At 40.8% G+C, this 10666-nt stretch overlaps 1 protein-coding gene across 7 annotated transcripts in view; it reads left to right on the top strand.

The window, feature by feature from the left end:
* The first annotated feature begins 1341 nt into the window (after window positions 1-1341).
* Window positions 1342-10666, top strand: part of EVI5 (ecotropic viral integration site 5) — a 189766-nt gene continuing 180441 nt past the window's right edge. For 4 of the 7 annotated variants that reach the window (XM_031021312.2, XM_081818805.1, XM_081818806.1 and 1 more), the window contains exon 1: window positions 1343-1665. The gene's annotated coding sequence lies outside the window, so the exon portion shown is untranslated. Of the gene's footprint in view, window positions 1666-10666 lie in introns of all 7 variants that reach the window. The other 3 variants (XM_081818807.1, XM_081818809.1, XM_081818808.1) reach the window with 2 other exon arrangements.

Raw genomic sequence — 10666 nt, 5'->3', positions numbered from 1 at the left:
CAAGCTCTGTGGAGGGAGGAAGTTTTGAGGGATTGGACGAGGCCAGTGTGGCTGGAACAGAGACAGCAGGATGGAAGAGACAGCAGTAGTCTGAGCAGTGAGAAGAAATGGAGAGAAGAGATGGGCAAGGCACCTGACCTGCAGGGCTGGGTTAGTTAAGGGTTTTGTCTAAGAGAATGGGAAGTTATTAAAATGGTTTACCTGGGAAGTGACGGGGTCACATAGCCTTCTGTGTGGAGAAGAGATGAGAGAGGAGCTAGGGTGCATATGGGTAAGCCATTTAGAAGAGTAGGTTAGGCACTCCTTCACCCTCACCCAGGTAGCTTGGACTAGAGTGGTGATGGAGATACAAGAGAACAGATTCAAGGAAAATTTCAGAGGTAAAATCAACAGGATTTGCTGATAGATGTAATATAGGAGGGAAAAGTAGATTTTCAAGACGTCCCTTAACTTTCCTATACAAAATGGATTCAGTTTCAATAAAATTGTTGATTGAAATTAACTTCAAATAACAGCATGACCTAAAAGTCACGAAAAATTTTGCCTCATAAAATTCCTGAGCCTGTTTTAAAAAAATGGAGAGTTTTTCTTTTTCTGAAATGCTTACTACAGTGGAATCCCTTCTGGAGATTGCAAATTTATATCAGAAAATAACCAGGGGCTATCTAATTTCTAGGCAAACAATCTTGGAGTTTTTTGTGCTGATAATTACTGTCATTTTGTAATTTATAAATGTATAACGAAAGTAATTTATATTACCTTTATTATTTTTCTTGCCCGTTTTTCTTGGAGTTGGGCCGGAATTAGTAGTTTCTGTCCCAAACTAAGTACTTCTAAGAATTTTTTCGTTGACTTTGGATGGTTGCCTGGCTGGACTTCATATATTTGTGCCCATGCTCTGCCCCCTGCCGGACTCTGCATAAACCCAGTGCGTCGAGACGACTGAAGGTAGAGGGATTTGCAATCACTAGTGCTATTTGCACATTGATTATTGTTTTTGAGAGTGACCTAGGTCACCTCTCGGGGAGCTCGGAGAGCCTTTCGGAAGCCTGTGCGTTCCCGCGGCCTGAGAGTGGCGTGAGCGATGCGGTAGCATGAGACCCGCAGCTCCAAGCTGAGGGTCTTCTCGGGCCCCTGAGGGGGTGTGTCCTGAACAGCTCTTACATGCAAGGGGCGGTCCAAGAGACTGGGGAAGTCTGCAATTCGTAAGGCCGAGGGCCGGCGCTTTGAAAGAGAGGCGGAGGAGGGAGCGGGATTTCCCCGCCCCCGTTCCCCACGGCCCAATCCCTTCGGCTTCTCCTTTTCTCGACCGGCCGCCCGGCCCCTAACCTGCTCGAACCCATTATGCGGTAGAGGCGGCCGGTCTCTTTAAGGCCCTGCCGCGCCTGCGCCTTGGGCTTTCCTGACGCGGCCGGCCGGACCCTGGAGGAGCCAGCGGGCGGGCAGGGTAGGGGTCGGGCGATAGTTAAAGCAGCGGCGGCGCCCGGAAGGGTGGGTGAGGGTCGGTGGCGGCTCTGAGCTGTCGAACGAGCGCGACGCTCGAGAGAGGGCGGGGAAGGCGGCCCGCGGAGCCGGAGCGGGGCCGAGGCGCTGAGACGCGGCGGCGAGGCTGCCGGCTGGATGGGAAGTTAATGTTTACGGTGGAGTCCACCCAACGTTTCCAAGGTGAGGGGCGCCGCGCCAGGCCGGGCGGGCCCGGAGGCTGGACGGGCCGCGAGCCCGGGTTCTGCGGGGCGCACGACGGGGCCGAGGCGCGGCGAGTGGGGGCCGCCACCAAACTTGCGGCACGAGCGGGGCGGGCGTGCCCGGCCTCGCCGGGGCCTAAGTTCCCTGAGGCCGGGACCCTCCTCCCGTGGGCGCTGGGGAGGAAACTCGCCAGCGGGTCTTCCAGTGGAGTCCCAGGGAGGTGGAGGGACCGGGCAGCTTGGGGGGTGCTTCCTCACAAATCCTGTGGGGGATACTGACCTTTCACCCCTGCCCTCGAGGCCAGAAGTCCGTTCTCTCTGGGTGTCCTGATGGAGTGAGACCGCCCGCTCCTCTTACTTGCAAAGTTGGCGTCTTGATTTGGCCTCCGGGATTCTGCGCAAGGCAGAGTCCCCAGGCAGGTGATGGGCTAGCCAGGTGTGCTAGGTGACTCCCAAGGATGCACTTGGAGAGCGTTTTTAACCATCACTGAATCACCTTATGACTAGCGGGGCAAGCCTCAAATTAACCGCAGAATTTCCGGTAGATTGGATTGTGGTGTTGATGTTTGCTTTAGAATTGCCGTGATTTCTTTGTGTCTGTCTGTTTTTTGGGCGTCTTAGATCAAGTCAGTTGTCATCCTTTCACCGAAGAGTTAACCAGAACTTTTGCAATGGTTTCCTTTGCTTTTCTCCTATCCATTGCTGTTAGAGGTGACTTTGAAAAGCAGCATTTTCTTGCAAAGATATCTTTTCTTTGGTTTACAGTGTAGAATAATAAACTCCTTTCTTCGCCGAAAGAAATCCAGTGCTTCTTGAAGTTCAAGAAAAACTTACCTTTGTTCTGGACTGATACGTGTTAGAAGAGTTTTTTGGTTTTTTAAAAAATTTTATTAGTAAACTTTCTTGAGTTTACCTGAAACTCCTTTTCTGTTCTAAAATGTTAGCCTTAAGGTCTCTGAGAACTTTGTGTCAAGGAAACTTAGAAAACTTATTGAAGTATAATACACAGAAAAAGTGCACAATCCTAAGAGTGCAGGTAAAGAATTTTTACTAAGTATACCATCACAGGTCAAGAAACAGAATATTTCTAGGTTGGGGTTTATACCTAGGAGTGGAATTGTTGGTTTGTGCGGTACGTGAATAATAAAACTTTAGTATTAGATACTGTTGAACATTTTCTTGAAGTGGTTGTGCTAATTAGCAGGGAATGGTAATTCAATTACCCCACATTCTTGCTGATGCTTGTCAGTTGGAAACATTTTTGCTCTTCTGGTAGAGGTGCAGTAATATATTAGCGTAGTTTTATTTTGCATTTTCCTGATGGTTGTGGTTTTATCTTTTATTGGCCATTTATATGTCTTTTGTGAGATGTCTGAGTCTTATTTTTTTATTTATAATTTTTTGGGTATGAGTCCTTTCTGGGAGGTGTACACACACACACACACCCCTATCTATAAACTGTACATAATTTATCTTATTCCATTCTGTCTTTCACTCTTTTAATGGTGTTTTTTTGACAGATGGACATTGTTGATTTTAATGAAATATATTTACTATTTTTCTTTATGAGTACTGCTTTCTGTGCCCTATTTAAGAAATCTTGCCTAGCCTAAGAATATGAAGATATTTTCCTATGTTACCTTATAGAAGTTTTATTTTATTTTACTTTTCACATTTAAGGTGTAAAATTTACAGTAAATTTCAGATGGATTGTAAGGGGTCAAGATTCACTTTTAACCAGGTGGATATCTTTTTGACCCAGCATCATTTTTTTAAAAATACCATACTTGTCCCTCTGCACTGTGTGGCACTTTCTCATAAATCAGGTGACTGTTTAAGAGTGTATCTGTTTCTGGATACTCTATTCTGTTTTATTGGTCTATTTGTTATCCTTGCACCAGTATCACTGTATTAATTAATGTAACTGTATAATAAGCCTTGATAATGTGATAGTATAAGGCCTCCAACTTTGTTTTTTAATACTGGGCAGTTCGTGGCTCTTAGCATTTCTGTATAAATTTCAGATTCTGCTTGTCAATTGCATACGGTAAGATACACACATTTTAAGTGTAGTTTGATTTTTGTCATTTATACTCCCGTGTCACCAACACAGGATACAGACTATTGTGAAAACCTTAGAAAATTCCTTTATATCCTTTGTTCTGTCTTCCCCACCCCTTGCCCAGAGGCAACCACTATTCTGATTTCTATCCCCATAGATTAACATCAGTATTTTCTAAAGTCGTCCAGGTGATTCCCTTGTGTGGCCAAGATTGAAGCCATTGGTTCAGGTGGACTGTTTGAAGCTATTCCAGTGTCTCTGTCTTTCCTTTTGGTCTGGTCAGATTTCCCAGAGAGTCTCTTCCAGTTTTGTGCTTGGAGAATAGAAGTTTGGTTGCCAGTGATCTGAGAACTCAAGAAAGAGGGCTGAATAATGAGCGGTACAACATTTAGTATATAAGGCCACATAATTTGCCTCTTTTTGTTGGGATACCTGTGTCTTCTACCGTGTATGGTTTATTCTCTTGAGAGAATAAATCTCCAATCAGCTGCTGCATTGAGGATGGGCCACTCAGTAGCATGGAGGAGGAATGGGGTCCAGGTTTCTAACTGTTCACAGCTTTCACCTGATCCTTTCTTGCTTTAGTCTCCCCTCCCCCTCTTTGTTCTGGCATCCATGAGCTTTTTGAGGATTGTATGGTATAAATTGGGCTTGTTCTAAGTTGCCAGCACTGCTGGTTTGTAATTTGGCTGTTTTTACAAAGTCAGTTACCACTCCTCCATCTTCTTTTCAGCTTCCAAAATTTTATTGCTGTCATCTCTTCCTCCTTTCTTCTGTCCTTGTGGTTTATGAGCTAAAAACAGAACACAACAACATTTTCTTTATGCTTGTTTTAGTAGAGTTTTGGGGAGGGAGGAAAATTAGTTGTGTGTGTTCAGTCTGCCAACTTAACCTGGAAGTCCATCATCTGCTTTCTTTTTACAAAAATGTGTTGGCATCTGCTGTTCACTGTTGTCTCCTCCTTGGAGGGTTATATCTTTTAAATCTCTTTGTTTTCTCTTAGGCTAAATTTATACATTTTGAAGTATTCACCTTTAAATTATGTCCATCCTTTTCTGTGCTAAAATGTCCTTTTTCATACGAACATTATGGGTTTTTTGTTTGCTGTTTTCTGTAATGTCCTTATTTGACAACATAGAAAGCTGCCAGCCCATTTTGCCCTTCATAATATAATTAATTTTTGACAAGTTTTGTGAAATTTATAAAAGTCTGCTTAACACTGCCCACAATTCTCAGTGGCCTTTCTGCTCCTCTACCAATTATTTTCCTTTTGTTTGCATATAAAATTAAAATATAAATAAAAGATAACATTGGCAGTTATTACTATCTATCTTGGTGGTTTGCTAGTCCTTCCTCTTGGAAACATGGAGGTTAATTAATGTTTTGTAGATAGAACCTGTTGACATATGTGTTTGCTCAGAAAGGATCATCCCATTTCTCATTTCAGATTGCCTGGTGTTTATTGCTATTTCCAGCTCTTGTTTTAATTGTATCTGTACTTGAAGAGCTTTCCCCTGCCTGTGCTGTTTGCAGTTTATCCTTTAAGTGACCAAAGATAATGTGGGTTTAGTGCTTGTTAATTGTTCTTTGTACTAATTCAACCCTGACAGTTGTACTCTGAAAAGTGTTCCCTAAAGCTGGTCAAACTGGCTATTATCTGGGTCTTCATTGTCTTGTGGGTTCATGATGAGGGCTCTCTCCTTGAGGAACTGATGGTTCTTGTGTTCTTGGAAGGGACCTTGATGAGAGATAGGAACAGACCTGGCTTTATTATCGATCATTGCTCTTTTTTGTTTTTCATAGGAAAGTGCAAGCACTGATGTAAAAGTGAAGATGGGGATTTTGTCTAACTTTGAGTTGGTGTTTAAATGATTAATAGCTGTCTTTTTTGGCCTGGTACAGATCTTTTATTATGTCAAAAATGAATCCAGCATTCTCATAAATTATGGTAGTAATGTTAATAGATACTGGATAAAAGTAAAGCTTTAATGAACAATTGTATAATATGATGTTTAAATGAGATACATGAGAGAAAGAAGAAAAATTTATCTTTAGGTATACCAGAAATCAGGATAGTTTAGAAGACATGGTGGTGAGAAGATAGAGCTTTAAGTAAATTGAAAATGAATTTAAGGGAATAAGCCCATGAGAAGTCTAATGCCTTTGAATATTTATCTGAAATACATGTAAGAGATGAACACAAAGTTAAAGACTACTGCCTTTTTGAAAATGTGGAGAAGCTTCTTTTCTAGTGTCAGGTGAGCAAGGTTTATAAAGGTTGTCAAGCATGATAGTACATTTACATGTAACATACAAGATTGGAAAAATGAATAAGTAAGTGATCTAGAATTTTAAAGAAGTTATAAAATTATCCATAAGTCATTAAGAACCACCAAAGATAACACATATTTAGCATCTCCTGTGTGTCAAACATAGTGATAGGTATTGGAAAGATAATGGTGATCTATTCTACATAGATAAAATCCTTGCTCTCACAAAATTTACAAACTAGGGGAAGGCACAGTTGATATATTGTTTCTGAATGAGGTGATAATTTTGTAAAAAAAGGGGGGTAATTAAGTGATTAATTTGTCTTAAATCTTGAGGCTTTTTTAACTAGTAAGGGAAAATGCTGAGTGAAGTAGGCGCCCCACCCCAAAAACTTTTAAAGCAAATATTAAGATTTAAAACCTACTTCAGGGGCACCTGGGTGGCTCAGTCGTTAAGCGTCTGCCTTCACCTTGGGTCATGATCCGAGGGTCCTGGAATTGGATCGAGCCCAGCACCTGGCTTCCTGCTCAGTCGGAAGCCTGCTTCTCCCTCTCCCACTCCCCCTGCTTGTGTTCCCTCTCTCGCTGTGTCTCTCTCTGTCAAATAAATACATAAAATCTTAAAAAAAAGTTTTTGGGGTAAATTTATATATAGTGAAATGCATAGAACTTAACTATACAATGCAGTGAGTTTTGATAAATGTATATGCCTTTGTGAATCTCTCTCCCTTCCCCCCTCCCAGGGTTCTTTTAGTTCCTGTTCTGTTATTTATTTTTTTTTTACCACAGATTAGTTTTCCTTGTTCTTGAACTTCACATAAAAATAGAATAAATTAGTGTGTATTCTTTTCTGCTTGGCTTCTTTTGTCCAACATAATGTTTCTGAAATTCAGCTGTTTTAACAGTTTGATTTAACTGATTTAACAGTTTTGCACATACCAATAGTTCTTTTTAGTTGGTGTGTAATCCATTGTATAACGATAACACAGTTTATCCATTCTCCCATTTGGCTATTATGAATAAAGCTGTCATGAATGCTTGATTACTGGTCTCTTTATAGACATACATTTTCATTTCTCTTAGATAAATAACTAGGGGTGAAATTACTGGGTCATGGGGCACATATATGTTTAACTTTAGAAGACATTGCCATACAGTTTTCCCAAGTGGTTATACCATTCTACAGTGCAATAAGCAGTCTGTGAAAGGTCTACTTAAGTGACAAATCAGAATTGAGTTTCAGAAAGATTATTCTGGTACAGTGGGGCACAGGACATAAGATAGGGAAAACACACAGTAAAGTAATATAGTTGAAAATTGATGTATTCCTGTTTCAAGAAATTGATAGGGAAGGAGAGAATCTTAGGGATTCTAGAGCTATGGTATGTGGGGTGAGGATATGTATGTCATAGGCTGCTATTGATCTGGCAGTCATTAATAGAGGGAACACAGTTGAAGAGTAGATTTTGGAGGGAAAAGAGGGTAATAATTCTGTTTTGTTTGTAAGTAGTAATTAGGGGTAAAAGGAAGTAGATGAGATAGCTCTGGAAAGTGTGTGTAGTGAGGAGAGAGCCAGGTTGGAATGAGAACTTTGGGAGCCATTGACATTAGAGAAGTGAGCTGATGAAGAGGCGTCTGCAAAAGAACAGAAGTAGTAGCCACTAGAGAAGGAAATATAAATCAGGAAACTGATTTAACAGAAGTTGAGAACTTTGAAGAAGGAGAGAAGGGCTTGAATGTTGTTACTATGAGTAAAAAATAAGTAGAGCCTTTTTGGAGGTTAATATATATATATGTGTATATATATATCTGTTAAAAATTAAAATATCATTATTTTTTTGAGAGAGTGAGCGCATGTGCGCCCATGCATGGTGGGGGTGGGGGGCCAGGGTGGGTGGTGAGGGGGTGTGGGAGAGAGGGAATCCCAAGCAGGCTCCACGCCCAGTGCAGAGCCTGATACAGGGCTTGATCATGATTTCGGCCTGAGCCGAAATCAAGAGTCAGATGCTTAACCCACCGAGCCACCCAGGCGGCCCACATTTCTTTTTTTCTTTTTCTTTTTTAAGTAACCTTTACAACCAATGTGGGGCTCGAACTTACAACCCCGAGATCAAGAACTGCTCGTTCTACCGAATGAGCCAGCCAGGCATGCTGAAATTTCACATTTCTTGATCTAATAGGTGTACTCTATGGAATAACTCCTTGGAGAAACAGAAATGTAGAAAGATGTGTTTAGGGGTATTCATAGCACCTAGTATATAATAATAAAAAGTTGAAAACAACCCAAGTAGCCATCAATAAAGGATTGCTAAATAAAATATGGTACATTCTTATGATAGAAAATTATACAGCTAATGTAATATGATGTGTGTATATGCTATATTTCCTATTGCTGCTATAACGAATTAACAGACTTAGCAGCTTAAAACAAAAACTTAGTCTCTTACAGTTATGGAGTCCGGAAGTCTGAAATGTTTCACTGGGCTAAAGTCAAGTTATTGGCAGGGCTGTTTTTAAGGGTAGAATCTGTTTTCTTGCTTTTTCCAGCTATTGGAATTGCATTCCTTGTATTTCCTGCATGCATTTTGTGGCCCCTTCCTCCATCTTCTAAGCCAACAGTTTAGCATCTTCAGATGTGCCCAACCCAGATAATCCGGATAACTTCCTCATCACAAAATCCTTGACTTAATCTGCCAAACCTCTTTTGCCATTTAAGGTAACATTCATAGGTTCTGGGTATTATGATGAAGAGCTCTCTAGGAGGCCATTAATCAAGCTACTAAATAATACTAACAAGGACAGAAGATCAAGGTGCATTAAATAAATTCTCAAAGAAAAATATATATAGTATGATCTAATTTATAAGTTAAAAAATACATATATTCTTAAATGTTAGTGTATGTATAGAATTTTTTTTTAGAAAAGAAATCTTGTGGGGCATCTGGGTGGCTCAGTTGTTAAGCGTCTGCCTTCGGCTCAGGTCATGATCCCAGGGTCCTGGTATTGAGCCCCACATCAGGGAGCCTGCTTCTCCCTCTCCCTCTGCCTGCCGCTCCTCCTGCTTGTGCTTTCTCTCTGTCAAATAAATAAATAAATAAAACTTAAGGAAAAAAAAAGAAAAGAAATCTTGATGGAGATAGACTGTACTGCTAACAGGCAGTCTTTGAGAGTAGGATTACAGAGTATTTAAACTTTTAATTTTTTTCTGTGATATTTCAATTCTTAACATGTATTTTCTAATCAGAAAAATCACAATAAATAAAAGGATAGAGTATTATACAGGGTCACATGTTGCAGAGAGATAAACAAAGAGGCTCTTGGTGAGCGACCCTTGATAAGTGTGGTTTCAGTAAAATGGTAGGGTAGAAGCCAGATTGCAGTGAAAAAGTGGGAGGTGAGAAAGGGAAGAATGAAAAGATAAACACATCTTTCCAGTTGCTTAGTTATGAGGGGTGGCAGGATGCTGTGAGACCAGGGATACTTAGAGGGATAAATAAGATCCAGTGAGATTTTTAAATATGACAGAGCAGCATGTTTGAAAGTTGAGAGCTGAAACTGGGAGGAAGAGAGAGATTGCCTGAATTCATGGTAATTCAAAGAGCCTGAGGCCTAAGGTCTTCTGACTTGATTAAGCTGAAGATCCACTTGCTTATGGCAGGTGAGACCTAGAGAGGTGTGGCTGTGCATAGTAGTTAAGTTTATAATATTTTAGTTTTATTCAATATTATCAGATTTTTAAAAAATCCTACATGCTTCTTTGGCATCTTCTGAAAGTCTAAGGTTATTGTGTAACTACGTAAATTTAGTCTTGCTAATATACTGTCATTGTTTTGGTTTGTCCCCAAAACTTCTGATTGTTTCTGTAGCCTAGCATATGAGTTTCAGGGAGTAAGACCTTAGTTTTCTAGGTGCAACATTTTGGGATTTTTTTTTGTTATTGAAACTATTGCATTAAAAAAATCTGCTTATAGGGCGCCTGGGTGGCTCAGTTGGTTAGGCAACTGCCTTTGGCTCAGGTCATGATCCTGGAGTCCCGGGATTGAGTCCCGCATTGGGCTCCCTGCTCAGCGGGGAGTCTGCTTCTCCCTCTAACCCTTCCCCCTCTCATGCTCTCTCTCTCTATCTCATTCTCTCTCTCAAATAAATAAATAAAATCTTTTAAAAAAATCTGCTTAAATAATCTTGTATCAATTTTCTCTTTTGACTCTAGAATGTTACAACAGGAAAGCATTGGAGATAACATTCACTTCAACCTTTTTTCAAGTTCCTGACAAGGAAAAAGAGCTTAAATAACTTTTGAGGAGCTTAAGTAATTTGTGGAGGCCACATGTATCTTGTAAATAGAACCTGGTACTTTTACCTTGCTGAGATGCTGAGGACCTTTTAAAAAATTATTTCATTGATACTTACCATTGTGCCAGAATTTCCTGATTTTTCATATGTATTCTTCTTTTTTTTTTAAAGATTTTATTTATTTATTTGACACACAGAGAGAAAGCACAAGTAGGCAGAGAGGCAGGCAGAGAGAGAGGCAGAAGCAGGCTCTCCACTGAGCAGGGAGCCCGATGCGGGACTCGATCCCGGGACTCCAGGATCATGACCTGAGCCGAAGGCAGTCGCTTAACCAACTGAGCCACCCAGGCGCCCCC

This window comes from Leptonychotes weddellii, chromosome 4, assembly GCF_054177405.1.
Source record: "Leptonychotes weddellii isolate Sample4059 chromosome 4, ASM5417740v2, whole genome shotgun sequence".
In the NCBI taxonomy this organism is placed as follows: Eukaryota; Metazoa; Chordata; class Mammalia; order Carnivora; family Phocidae; genus Leptonychotes; species Leptonychotes weddellii.
The sequence above is the reverse complement of the archived record's forward strand: the minus strand, read 5'-3'. Positions and strand labels throughout refer to the sequence as shown.